This window comes from Bacillus rossius, chromosome 1 (genome assembly GCF_032445375.1).
Source record: "Bacillus rossius redtenbacheri isolate Brsri chromosome 1, Brsri_v3, whole genome shotgun sequence".
NCBI classification, from domain to species: Eukaryota; Metazoa; Arthropoda; class Insecta; order Phasmatodea; family Bacillidae; genus Bacillus; species Bacillus rossius.
Genome location: NC_086330.1, coordinates 3,321,762 through 3,337,000, shown reverse-complemented (window position 1 = coordinate 3,337,000; position 15,239 = coordinate 3,321,762). Strand labels below are relative to the sequence as shown.

Genomic DNA, 15,239 nt, shown 5'->3' with positions numbered 1-15,239 from the left:
TAAAAGTGGTCGGTTAGGTTAGCTATATTAAAATACTTTAAAACAATATGGACGGTTAGTTAGGTTAGTATAGCTACATTAAAATAAACAGAGAAATATAAATATATATAAATGAACCCAAGGTTGGCCGAAGGTGAATATTCGGGCGTGTTCGGGCAGGGACAGAGCTTGATGTACATCTTAGGCTTCCCGGTATTGTATACTTAACAGTTATGCAAGGAGAACGTGAATAAATAACGGATTTACTCAATACTCGGGTGACGATGAACGTCTGCGACACCAAAAACCGCGAAGGGAGAATCAGCTCCAAAAAAAAAAAAAATGCAAAGACTTTTCTTTTGGTCGGAGAAAAACAGAGATGCTGTTTTCTAGGCTAGTCATGGAATTGTCTAACAAATTATTTTGGAAAAAGAATTACATAACTACGCATCATTTCTTGACAAGCTGAATGCAGAAATTGCAGAAAAATGTTACATTTGCAGAAACAAAAAAAAATTGTTTCACCAGAACAATGCACCAGCTCACACCACAGCGGTTGCCATGGTGAAAATCTACGAACTAAGGTTTGAACTGTTTGACCACCCTCCTAACTCACCAGATCTAAATCCGATTGACATTTTTTTTGTTCCCTAGGCTAAGAGTTGCACTCAGAGGACAGACATTTTTGTCAAATCAGGAGGTCATCACGTTCGGAAAAAAGCTATTATGCAGAGACTCACGCAAACAATTGTTAAAAAAAACAACTACTCGTCCAAAATGGCTGAAATTTCAGACGGTATATTCCAAAACATGACTAAACACATTCCCCCAATTTTCGTTGAAGAGTGCTGCCATCTTCATGTTGAGGTCGGAAACTTTTCAGACAACCCTCGTGCACGAATTATGCTGCGTTGGTTTTGGCTTTTCTGTCCGCGCAGATTTCGTTGGTAGCTTAATCAACATTACCAAATATGTACATTTTCGTCAGCAGAAGACACTTTAACGAGTGCATCGTCATCAGCGGAGGGAACATCTTCGTCAACAGCACCGAACTCATCATCTACCGATGCTCTTATGCTATCACTATCCACACTTGGGCACTGCTGCATCTATTGCGATAAGACTTTCGCACACTGTAGCAATCGCAAACGCCGTGGATACTGCTGTCGCAAAAACACGGCTCCAGTGCAGAACAGGTGCGACAAATGTGGCAGTCAAGTGTTTCCGAAAAGATGCCCTGTAAATACATGCCAAGACGTGCAAAGGCTGGTTTTAGAATCATATGGAATTGAATGAATATATGATGATTCTGTTTAACCTTTTGTACTTGTATAAGAGTAGAATCCTTGTAATAAATATTATTTGTACAACTGTATTGTTTTATTTCTTGCACCTGGAACATAGACTTTTATGGTAAACTATTAAAATTAAAGTGATATTTAATTTTAAAAATATTTTAGAAGCCAAATTACTTTTTGCATTGACCAAGGATCGAACCAAATACGGAAATCGATTGAACCGATCAATATTTTAATGAATATTTTTAATGATTTTTGGAAAATTTTAAAAATATTTTGGTTCATAATTAACTACATATGGCGTACGCCACAGTAATAAATGAATCCTGCACTCCAGCAACAAAGTTTAAATTAATATGGTGACAGTGCCGTTTAGTAGACGAGAACAATATGTCGGATCCAAGATGGTGGCCTCCGGTAGACGAAAACAAGATGCCGGCTATGACACCATACGACTGATGTATTATCTGCCTCGATATTTAGAGGTGGGAGGTCAATCCTCCGGTGGCTTACATGGAAGAAGTATCTGTCGTAATTTTTAATCGAATGATCTTGCCGGGCTTGAACCCAGTACCTTTTATAAATTTTATTATTACAAATTAATTGATTAATTTATTAAGAATTTTAAATGTTTCCCCCTTTAAATTTGGTAGTAATAACGGAATTTCAATATGTGGGATGAATTTCAAATGATGGAAGTTCTTTTAATGAAAAATTTTTTAATTACATTTGATATTACTTTTTTAATTTTTCCCGATTTTCAAGCACAAAAAAAAAACGGGTTTTCGTATAGGTGGGCGAAACGAAAAGAGCGACGTTTTTAGAATACTAGATTGCTGGTATTACGTAAGCAATTATTATTTTTTATATTGTAATTGTAAAATTAAAGTTTTATACAAAAAATACACGTGTACTCTCGCCGGGATCGAAACGAGGACTGTGATCGATCGCATAACCAAACATTTGAAGTAGACTAAGCATTTTTTTTATAATTTTTGCAACATTTTCGGAATCTTTCGGTCAAAAATTAAAGAATATTAAGATTATGGTCAAGGTCATAACCTGGTGGCGTATGATGGCTTGTAGATGCGAAATTTCGGCCGCTTTGCTGGCTTAGGTTTTTTTCAGAGGCAAAAGTTTTTTTTTTTTTTAGGTTTTTCGAATTTGTAATTGTTAAATTTTTGAGCAATAAAAAATAATTATTTTTTTCTTAAAAATGGGAGCTTTTTCCCTCGAAATAAGGGAAAAAGATTATATGAAACTTTTTGAGATTTTTTTTGGCGGAATTTTCGTCCTAAAAAACTGGCAATTTTGGCGGATTTTTGTCGAATTGCAGGCAAAATTTTAAGTCTCATTGGCAAAATTTTAAGGTCGAGGTCATCCAAGATGGCCTTCGTGACGTCATAATCCAAGATGGCGGACCCCGGCCAGAACCCACTCCCCGGACCGCCCAATAATACACTACTGATACTCTGATCGATGAACCAGATAGTGAACAATGTCACTGCGATGTGAGTTGTCGAGTCACTGTTTGTTTCGTTGACCCCCGGCTGGCAGGAGAACTGACCGTGCAGAGGCGCCGCTGTCTCCTGTTGCCACGGCGCTGACCCCTGCAGAGCGCGCGACCCGCAACCCGCCGCGCAGCACTGAGCCGTGTCGCCTCGCAGCCACGCTCTTATAACCCAGCCGACAACAGCCGTAGCCTTGACAGTCGCGGCAACGAAGAAGAAGAAAAAATACTCGCTTCCTTTTCTTCTTCTTTCCGAAATCTTTTTGTTGTTATTTTTGCGGTGGTTTTTCCCCTCGCGGCGATGCCTCGCTCGCTTCATGGTCTGATTGGCGCGGCCGGGCGCCGGCTACAGAGGTCGTGGGTCGGGTTTCTTCCGCGCTGTCAGCCGCGGTCTCTCTCCTTCCATCTGCTCCCAGCCAATCACACTGAGCCTCTCGCGTCTGTGTGCGTCACCTGTCCGGGCGCTGCGTCAGGCCCGCGCGCTCTGCCGCGAGAAGCAGGGGCGCAAATGTTTGACGTGAAAACGTCTTAGTTATAAATAAGGACCGGAAAAATTCGCGAATTCATTCCGCGATAGGCTAAAATACAAATAGTTGTACCTCAGTGCTGCCTCTGCTATTGGCTCACAACTCACCTGGATGACTCTGGGCCAATTAGAAACACCCGGCCAAAGCTGTATCGAATCACAGGCTGCTACGTTGGGACGTCTCAAAACACAGCAGCCAATGAGTGGGTGACATTTGACCGAGTGTGTAGAGGATAGTGGAGTCTATCCTGCAGGTCATTGAACCCGCGAATTTTTCCGGTCCTTACTTATAAAACGATGAACGCTGGCTGCACGCACGAAAAATTGTCAAGTTCCGCATGAGCCGATGGTGCAAGAACCGCCCAACCACCGTGTGAGAAAATCTTCTATAATATCAAAACAGGTTAAGGCGGGGTTTTTTAAAAGCAGCAATTTAATTTTTTTTATTTGTCCAATTTCGTCATTTAAAATTAACAATTTATTGACATTTATGTCATTTCAGTTTATTTCTATAACTAATTGTTCGTGATTATATTTAAACAAATGATTTAAAATTAAATTATCAAAAACTGTAAACAATATTTGAAAATGTTTTCTTATGACGTTATCACGTAAAATTATAGTCCGTAAACCGACTTTACAGACAAACCCCCCTTTTTTATTTATTATTATTTCCTCGGTTTTTTACGCATTGACTGAAACAAGCAGGAAAAACGTAGCAATGTGTGTGAGTGCATCTAGTCACTTTAAAGAATTAGCGGTATTTTGACTAATTTTAAAAAGAATGTTCGCAGGCTTTCAGGGCCATTGTCTGAAGTAGCTTGACTTCTGGGTTGTAGCCGTGTCCTTGGCGAATAATTAACCGACGTTTCGGTCGAAATTGCAGTAGCCGTCATCAGGGAGCAGTTACCTACTGAGTTTCCTACCTCAGTAGGTAACTGCTCCCTGATGATGGTGACTGCAATGTCGACCGAAACGGTCGGTGAATTATTCGCCAAGGACACGGCTACAACCCAGAAGTCAAGCTACTTCTAATTTTAAACATATTAAAAATCGCAACAACTGCCAAATAAATTTTAAAAAATTAGTTAAGAAATCTTACATAAGTATGTATTCATAAAGTTTAAAGTTGAAAAGAGCAATAAAATTAAATAAAAAGAAGTATAACATTATTTCAAAAATTTTCTATATGTAAAAAGACAAAAAAAAGAACGAAGATGTACACATTTTAATACAGTATATAAAACCTTAATTAAATATTACATAAATCTCTTCATTAATTAAATTATACAGCCAAAAACTATCATATATATTTATTTGAATAGATATATATATATATATATATATTCTATTTTTCAGGAAAAGAACTACAATTTTTGAAAGCAAAATTCTAAAGATCTCTATAAAAAATTTTTTTATGAAGTAGAGGTGTTGGTAAATTTATGTTCTCTCTATGGCGTGTAGAATAATTATGATCCACATAATTTAACTGATTTTCCTTTCGATATATACTTGTCATTGCAGCTATAATATACAATCATTTAATATCAAAAACTCTTAAAAAGTTAAAAAGTTCCTTGGATAGGTATATATGTTTTAATGACTCGTAGCATAAGAATTTCAATTGTAATAAGTGGTTTTTGACGTTTTGCCCATTCCTCCCCAGGCCAGAATGCCCTCCTGCAGAACAGACTAAAAAATAAAATAAACCATTCTAATTCCTTCAAGAAATAATATAGATCTTAAGTTAACAAATTTAAACATCATTTTTCAAATTTTATTTGTAAGATATAAAAATGTTTGTCTCATTTCAGACAATAGTCGAGCACTGTACCTAAGTATTTTATTTTTGTACTGTTTCTATGATTTTACATTCTTTGCAGTTAACCCTTATTTCATTAAATACATGAAATTTAAGTTCATGTTCGATAGGCTGACCAGAAATGTTGGCAGAGAAAGTAATATATTTAGATTTATTTATATTTAGGGAAAGAAAATTATCATCTAATACATATTTATTTATTAAGTTCATTATCAACCGTTTCAAATACAGAATACCAATTTACAGAAGAAAATAAAGTTGCGGTATAATCTGCAAAAGAAACTGTCTGTCCCTCTATGTCGATGTTACATAAATCATTTCATTCTACTGCATATTCTTACTGATAAATATTTTACCAGAAGTGAAGCTAGGACGGAAGCTACCAAGGACAGAGGCTCAATAAAATCTTAGTTTTGGTGAAAGGGTTATTTGTCGACACAAAAGGCTGACTGGTCATGCTCATTTAAAAACAAAACAAAAAACAGTAAATACTATAACCCATGAAAGCTTTATTCAAGCTGTTTCATATATTTCTTTTTTCTATTATATATTTTATTCCTTAACCATGATAGCATTAAACAATATATCAACAGGACTATCTTTGTTACTGACTATTATAAATCCATTTTTTTAAGTTTGTTAATTTTTTTTTAGAAAATAGTTAAGACTTATCTTATACTTGTTTATTATCATTGGGGCTCCATAATGTTAAGCTTTACATTTAATTGACATTTAATATATTATCTGTAAGTATAAAACCATTTTCTGACATTATAACGTCTTATAAATGGATGAACGCCGGCTGACCGCACGAAAAAATGTCACGTTCCGCCTGAGCCGAGCGTGCAAGAACCGACCAACATCCGTGCGAGAAAATCTTCTATGATATCAAACAGGTTAAGGCGGGCTTTTTAACTAATTGTTCGTGATTATAGTTAAACAAATTATTTAAATTAAATTTGGAAAAACTGTGAATAATATTTGAAAATTAAAAAGTATGCAATTTTTCATCAATGTTTTCTTATGACGATATCACTTAAAATCATCGTCCGTAAACTAACTTTACAGATACCCTTTTTTAGCTAAATGTTATACTATAAATGCTATCGTAATTCAGAGACGTTTGTTAACTTGAAAACCAGATCTGGACAGCTGAAATATCTTGCTGAAAAGTTTCACAAACATGTATCCTTTGTTTATTTCATCAGCATCTTTTCTTGATTAATTATAGTTAAACTTGTAATATCATTTATTAAATATTAAAGAGTAGTTGAGATAAACTACTACTTTACGATACACCTAATTACATGAAATTTCATTTTCCAATTTGACTGCAAAGCGTCTATTTGTAAGATAATGAAAAAAAATGTATACTACGCATTGCTTGACGAAGCCTAAAATTGATAATTTTTTTTAAATTATGATTTAGGTAATAAACATAAGTAATTTCGAGGTTGCAGTCCGACGGTAAACAAAATAGTACTCACATAAGGAAAGTGTCCTTTGCTGTGTTCTGCCTAAGTGAACTCCACACGCCAGCAGTATTCGGACGTCGCTGTCCACCTAGGTCGCTGGTAAGCCGGGGACACTGATGCTGTAGCCGGGGACACTGATGCTGAAGCATTGGACACTGATGCTGAAGCCGGGTACACTGATGCTGAAGCATGGGACACTGATGCTGAAGCCTGGGACAGTGATGCTGAAGAAAGGGGACACTGATGCGGAAGCAAGGGGACACTTATGCTGAATCCGGGGACACATGCTGAAGCCGGGGACACTTATGCTGAAGCCGGGGACACTGATGCTGAAGCCGGGGACACTGATGCTGAAGCGGGGAACACTGTAGCTGAAGCCTGGGACAGTGATGCTGAAGAAAGGGGACACTGATGCGGAAGAAAGGGGACACTTATGCTGAATCCGGGGACACATGCTGAAGCCGGGGACACTGATGCTGAAGCCGGGGACACTGATGCTGAAGCCGGGGACACTGATGCTGAAGCCGGGGACACTGATGCTGAAGCCGGGGACACTGATGCTGAAGCCGGGGACACTGATGCTGAAGCCGGGGACACTGATGCTGAAGCGGCGGACACTGATGCTGAAGCGGGGGACAATTTTGCTGAAGCCGGGGACACTGATGCTGAAGCCGGGGACAATGATGCTGAAGCCGGGGACAATGATGCTGAAGCGGGGGACACTGATGCTGAAGCCGGGTACACTGATGCTGAAGCCGGGGACACTGATGCGGAATCAAGGGACACTGATGCTGAAGCGGGGGACACTGATGCTGAAGCCGGGTACACTGATGCTGAAGCCGGGGACAATGATGCTGAAGCCGGGGAACTGATGCTGAAGCCTGGGACACTGCTGCTGAAGCCGGGGACAATGATGCTCCATACAGCTGACAGGTGTTCACCCGCTCAGGGGTGGAATTTAGTTATGCGTTTGAATTAGCCAAGACCTTGCTGACAAAAATGTTAAATCGCAAATGTTTCAGTAGTTTTAGTGTGATTCCGGAACAAAAACCGCCAAACAGAGAATAATTGCAAAAAAAAACTATTGACTCAATAATGCAAAAACCAATTTCCATTAGTTATTTTATGAATACATTCAATCTTCTGATTTTTTTACCCTTAATTTTTTTATTGTCATAGACTTTGTTCATCAAAAATTTCACCCTAAACATTATTTATTTTATTTAAAACTCGTTGCGTTTAACATTAAACGATGTCCAAAATATTAAAGTTTATTTTAGAATTGAAGGTGTGTGAGTTAATTTTTTTTACAGAAAAATACCGTCGAACGGCAATACGGGCTGCCAACAAATAAAAACAACTGGCTCCTGGGTTGAGGCCACGTCTGTTGCTGTTGCTGTTGCTGTTGCTAGAGGACGGCAACAAAGCATGCCCGGACTCAGCTGAGGAAAATGACCGTAGAACAGAAAACAGAGCAGTTTTCGGACACGTTTATGAGGTTTCCAGATCCATAATCAAGTACCAGCAACAGGACGATGTTTTTAAGTAAATTTATAAACTATTGTTAATAAGAATGCAATGTGTTGAAGAAACAATTTATTAGATAACTGTCTGTATGTAAAACAAAATCAGTATACATCGTATGTGAGTGCTGAAATGTTGTTCCTATAACCTATAACGCTAATTTACGTTAAGCTTAAATGACTGGCCACAAAAGTATCCGTGTCAAAAACTGCCATAGAACAACAACTAAAGATTACAGAAAGAAAGAAAACAACGCAAATGATCGAATAGCTAAATGTCTAAGTCCCGGACGAAGTGTAACACGGCGGTGTGTAAGCCGCCAGCCACCACGAGAGAGCGGCGCCTCAGCAGATGCGGCTACAGAGCAGTGCAGCACTCGCCCCTGTGTGCAGAGCAGACACACCCCGTCCTTACTGAGCAGCTGAGCAGCTGAGCAGCTGAGCAGCTGAGGGGCAGCCTCCCCGACACCCCTGCTCAAGGCTCGAGGCACTCTGACGGCCTCGCTCGGTTGCGACCTTCGAGACAGAACAAAAGTTTGGCATAACAACAATATCTTTCAGAAGGGCACCCATTATTTTTTTTTTCTAATTATTTTCTTATAATTTCTTTTCGCAGACTTATTTTGAAGCTTAATCTAGGCGTTAAGAAATGCGGAACTACTGAAATGTCGTTGCAAAAACAAGAAAGTGGCAGGTTTAGGAAAACAATAATGGAGAACGGCTGAACTTGAAATTATTGTTCTACGAAGTGCAACGACTGCAGTAAAGTTTGATCACGACCTACGTTAAAGTGCTTGACTGTGTATGTATAGGTTTGGATTCACAGATCCATACATTACATGGATAGTAGTATGTATTGGCCGGTTCTGAGCCTGGTGTTGGTGCGTTGTGCGTGGTGCCGTCTGTCCTGATGTCATGGCAGCCATCTTGGACGACCTTGATCAAAGCGTCCATTTTGGATCCGCCATATTGTTTTTACGCCATTTGGGATTCTGACATTTATTTCGCCATCTTTGAATAGAGCTTCCCACTTCCTAACATTACAATTTTCGTTACGGCTGCCATCTTGAAAATCCGTAAGAATTATTCGATTTTAAACTGGAAATTTATTCAATTCATAACAATTTAATAAAATTTAAATTTAAAAATCGCCATATTGATTTATGACATCACCATTGCAATTTTCGGTACGGCCGCCCTCATGATAAACCGTAATTTTTATGCTAGAAATTTGGGGAAAATTTGAAAATTGTTATAAAATGTATATAATACTTTTCAAATAAAAATTATACTTACGCCATAGAGTCTTCGGTTCTAACCCAGTGAGGGCAAAAAAAAAATAATTTTACCCCTGTGGTGGCAGCTGACAGACTGGCCCCCACCACCCTTTTACAAAGCATACATGAACCAACATTCCACCTATAATTACTCATCTCCCATAAAGTACTTGTTTCCAACCCCCTCTTCCAGCTTTAATACTATTGTCTCTACCCCCTCTATGCTCATTCCTGATTGGTTAGCCACCCCCATGCTCGTAATAATTGCAATGCTATTGGCTACCACCCCCTCTATGCTCATTCCTAATTGGCTCCTCGCCTTTGCTATAGTCTCCCCATGTCTTAAAGACTGACCCTATCAACCAACGGCTTAATTTAATACTATAAATACCGACTTGCTAGCCTGGGGCCCCTTCAGTTTGCTGCTAGCTGTTATACATAAGAGGTATTTCGACAGTATTATGTGTTTTTCCCATGAGAGTTATGTCAGCCATACATTAGGACTCCTCTACCCCCAAGCCTATACTTGTCACCACTTGTGATGAGGATGAAGAGGACAGTACCTCCACAACTGGCGTGCTATCGAGAGCTGCAGATCAGGGTCGACGCTGGACGCGAGAGGAGCCGTGGGGACGAAGCCCTGAGAGAGGTAGTTCTCCAGTGGGGCTTTCGGGCAGGTGACCCCCCGCCAGCTCAGGAATCACGGACCATCGTGTGGACCACCATGACCGTCGCGGTCCAGTGGCGGCAGCCGGCCACATCTCGCGACGGGATGCACAGGACACCCTCGATGGCGTCACCCACTTCTAGTGCCAACTGCACACGTCGACCGTCCCCGGCATCTCGTGCCGGAGCGTGTGGACTGCCGTCGTCCCTGGCAGAGTTCTGCTCGATGAGATGTCGGGATGGGACCAGCATGCTTAGCTGCTTGAACGAGGTCGAGGCAGACATTTCAATCACCAATTGATGTGTTAGTGAAACTGTTCTCGAAGCAAGATGCTTTGTTCAAGAGGAATTTTTATTTTTTTAGTATTAAATAACTTTTGTTTTATTATCGGCAAACATTTTATGGTATAAATTCAGTTCCTTGACCATGGGATCCGAAAGTTCGCCCCAGAGTAGAGACAATGTTTGCTTGTTCTGCGAGCGGGGCAAAGATCAGTTCGGCGATCGTGTAAAGTGGCTCTGAATCAGGAGACGGAGCTGGCCTGTTTGCTGCTAGTGAACCTGCGCGTCCAGTGCACCTGCAGCAGGACCTGCTGGCCTTGCACCCAGGGCAGATATTATAGTTTTGTTCTCAAATAGCTAATTGGGTTAATTTAATGCATTTTTGCATTTTGAAACTACATTGGTTTAAAATTTAATAGTACTCTAACTTAAAAGTATGACATGTCCTGGCAACAGGGTCCCATGCTGGAGAGGCTTGAAGTGGGGTGAAAATCCCCGAGATGTGGTGAGCTCTGGTGCAGCCGAATAGCTTCTGTAGTTGAACAGCGTGTCGGGCCGAGGTAGGCTGCTGGCGAGAGTCTTTAAGCAGGAAAGGGGAGGGTAATGGCAAAAAGGGGGAGGTCCCCCAGCTTTACAAATTGGTCAGTGAGAAACCATTATAATATACGGTTATACATCATATCACAGAACCCTGCATATTATTCACTGAATATTTATAACCCTTATATAATACATATGACGAATAATTAGTGTTAGAGTTCCATTGCAGCAAAGGCACAATAATTATTTAGTCTGTTTGTTCATTCCTCGGTTGTCGCCATCTATGGGCACTTGCTGCACTAACGTCCCATATAGGTGCCAGGTAGGAGATATGTATAATGTATTTCAGATGGGGGTCTGTTCCTAAAATGGGCGGGTTTACTGGCCGAGTCAAAATAAGGGATAAGACAAATAATATAATAATGCATATAAGAGGGTAGTAATTTTTGAATATGTAACATACCTACCCCTTAGAATTATATTCTAGTTACTCCTCTGTTGGGGTAGTTCAGTCACAACTACTCTGTATAGCACTTGAAGTCTAGTCTACAATAAATTTAAAATCTATAACACCCAGGGTACATGCTACCAGATCCTAACCGTCAGTAATTAACTTAGTACATTTTCAGTTAAAATGGCCTAGAACTGATACAATTTTTTTTTTTGTGGAAACTGACTCAGTATATAATGGTTAAACTGCAGTCTTCCTGTTTATTTTCCTTTCAACTGTTTTGTTGCAGTCGCATTGTCTGAGAGCGGCTCAAGGCTGACTGTGGTTAGCTGCGCTCACTGGACCTTGTTGTCAGCTCGAGCTGACACGCCATCGCGGACCTGGTACCTCCGCCTCTATAGTTCGCTTTTAAATTCATTATTTGCAATAAGAGACCAGCTAAAGAATCATTCGACCTAATGAGTTGAATTACTGGCCTATTCATGTTAATTGTAAGATTGTTGAAACACAAATAATCTATGTAATTATTATGTCGTCTTCAAAAAACATTTTTACAAAACCAGAATATGTAGGCTACCTGTATTACGTGGAGATCTTTTTCGTTTGATATGGTGTCATAATATGAGATATTTTCCTCAGCTCGTTGCCTTTTGTTTACATACAAGACAGTAACCACATTCCCTTTCAACTGAAAGAGCTGAGATAACTGAGCATTAGAAAATAATTTCGAAATTTATTTATAGCAAGTCAATGATCTCGGTTTTGGAACTCTCGTCTACAATATTGTCAGCAACATAGGATCAGCAGTAGCCTATTAATGTATGGCATCTCCTTTGCTCAAAAATGTTTTTACACACATGTGTTATTAACACTGTTAATTTTTTTAATTGGTTTTACTTCTCATACAATACTATTTAAATGATACTTTTTCGCCGAACGATATTGTAAGTTAGGATCGCTTGCAGCTTCTGCTGAGACTGCATGAACCCCTGCATTATTCTTAAAATTACTACATACTAATCAAACCATTTTGCTGTTTCCGGTTCCCAATAAAGGCAAAAAACAGAAAATAGCGGACATTTATAAGAATCTGCTTTTGTCTTGCAGAATAAGCAAATATTATTGAACTCCCACAAATTTCATAAGTTAACTACTATATATTCAAAACTTAGCTGCGTACATATTTACAAAGGATGAAAACAGTAAACAAAAACAATCGAAAAACAATTATTTTGGTTCTCTATATTTACTACGCTTTGGTGACTACTTTAGAAATCAGTAGATAAGGACATGCACATCACTATTGTTGACACTGCAATTTTCCATCTGAAAATGTGGTGTAATTCACATTAAGATAAGGACACGGACCGCCCAGAGGTTCGGACTATTGTAGACTTACTCCATGTTTGTAGACGGGCTTGAGTAGGCATCCGCCATCTTGGCGTTTTGAATTTATACTTTCCACAGCTGTCTATACAGCTTCCACATTACATTCTATGGCTTGACAAGAGCTGAGTCTCACACACGGTCTAAAAAGGGGAGGTCTGGACACTCCCCAACCAGGCCAGCATGCAAAAGTGGCACACCTAATGTCTCCGTAGTTCCTCTCCGCTCCACCATCTGACCTGTAGCGCTGCTTGTTCTGCGGTGGTATTTTAAGCTTTGTTGTTATGAACAACTCAACATAATATTCATTTAAATTTTCATTTAAATGTTAAAAATGCATTAATCTCCATATATCGATACAGTATAAAAATGGATGTGTTTTTGTTTTATAAGTTTGGGAATTATCTCATAAATGAGGTACTTAAATTAGGTTACATAGTATTGTTTCCACATTAGCATTGGCGGGAAGACGGGAACTTCATTGTGAGCAAGGAGCATTGATTGTTAGTAAAGAGAATAAGCGTGTATTATTGTAATTGTGAGAATGCCTAACCATTGTGTTGCACCTGGATGCAAAACAAATTATCAGGCAAAGTCGGACGAGAAAGTTGCGATATTCCGAGTTCCCAATAATGACAATGTTAGGCAATTGCGGCAGAAAGCAATTCCACGAGACAAGTTTGTCCTTAAAAGATCCCATTAAGTATGCGAAAAACATTTTGTGGAAGACGACATTCTCACAAAAAAAGATCACAAAGATCAGTTCGGAAACGTCATTGGAATAGTAAGTTAAATTTTATTATTTGTATGAATGTAGTCTAAAGAATACCTACTTATTTTTGTATAGGCCCGACTTTTTTAAAAATGGAATGTATGATGAATTTTATTAATGACCAGCAAAACCCTGATAATACCTGTTTGTAAGTAGTTTTACAATACACCATTATTTATTAAAATACAAAATTTGCGAAACGAGTGCGGTCTCTTCCTTAAAAAAAATAATAAAAATCCCACAATATTTTTATTCAGTTCTCTAAACTTTCCTTTGTTATTTCAAAAGGCGAAGATACGAAATTCCAACTAGTTTAGAAGTAATCGCAGTTTGTAATTTACATTACAATACCTGACGATGGCACTTATTTGTGTAGAAAATAATGTATTGTAAATGCAGGTTTGTTATTGTTATTCAAATACGTAAATCAGCCAAGTTATGTACTTTGATTCACCCTTTAAATTTAAATGTTAAAATATAGTGTAATTATTATTATTATTCGATGAATTTTAAAACGTACGTTACAAAGAACGATGTTTGTTTATTAAGTAAAGTATAATTTTAAAATTCGCCGTCGAAGTTTTTTACTGTTCATTAAAGGTATTGTGTGTGTAGACAAAGTTTCATATTGGAACAGAAAAACATAAGAAAGAATTTTTTTACAAATTAGAAATAGGTATGTATGTTTTTGTTTTTTATTATCGCGTATTTTCACGTTTTTTTTGTTCTTAGCTGAAAAGAGATAATATAATAAAGCCGCTCTAATGAGATTTAATTGTTTCTTGGTTAACAAAAACTGTTAATTATCAAATATTGTTAACTGTTAATATTCGATTTATTATTATCTACGTGAAGTCATACTGTACGCGTACGCAATACGACTCGATTCGTTGCTGTAACATAACATAGCATGTTATGCGGTATCAGAACTAACGAGTAACGTAACGATACGAAAGTAACGAGTACTAATTGTTATAGTAACGAATACATACGGGTACGTTTTTTTCGTTACTTTTACACCTCTAGATTTTAAACTATCGTTGTATCGTATATGTATTATTTACCTCTTGTTTGTTTTTCAAAAGAATTGACAAATTCATAATAACTTCTAGTGATATATTTCCACCGCAAGACACCTAGCGCTAGAGTTGAATAGCGGACGTCGAACGAACTATGGAGACAATAAGTAGTCACTTTTATCTGGCGAGTGTCCAGACCTCCCCTTCTTAGACCGTGGTCTCACAGGACTAGTTATTTATTTATATATTTTTTGTTATTAGATTCTATTAATTACAGGTTTTTCCTGTACATTTATTGATACCTAGCGTTCTTTCATTTTTTGTTTTGATAACAAATTTTTCCCCAAATATTAACGGAACGATATTTTCAAGTTCTAAAGGGCGCACATAGTGAACATAATTATAAACAATTACGTGCCATTTTACCTTAATTTGATGTGTTTAGTAAATATATAAAGAAAAACAATTCGAAATGAAACAATATGCAACAATGATATGTAATGACAAATTTAATTAAAAAAATGGTTTTTAGACAAAATAAACATAGTTTTGGGTGGGTACTTGTGGAAGTTAATAAATACAAATTTTAAAATTACACATATTCCATTTCGTGTTAATTTTTCAACAAATTACTGAAAATTTAATTTTTAGCAAGGAAATTAAAAAATCAAAAATGGCAAATTACAACGCCCCTTAAAATTGTAAAAAATATA

The 15,239-nt window shown here is 38.1% G+C and overlaps 1 protein-coding gene across 1 annotated transcript in view; it reads right to left on the bottom strand.

The window, feature by feature from the left end:
* Positions 1–2,926, bottom strand: part of LOC134531253 (aromatic-L-amino-acid decarboxylase-like) — a 53,550-nt gene extending 50,624 nt beyond the window's left edge. Inside the window, exon 1 of the mRNA XM_063366947.1 lies at positions 2,845–2,926. The gene's annotated coding sequence lies outside the window, so the exon portion shown is untranslated. The remainder of the gene's footprint in view (positions 1–2,844) is intronic.
* Between the last annotated feature and the right edge of the window lie 12,313 nt (positions 2,927–15,239).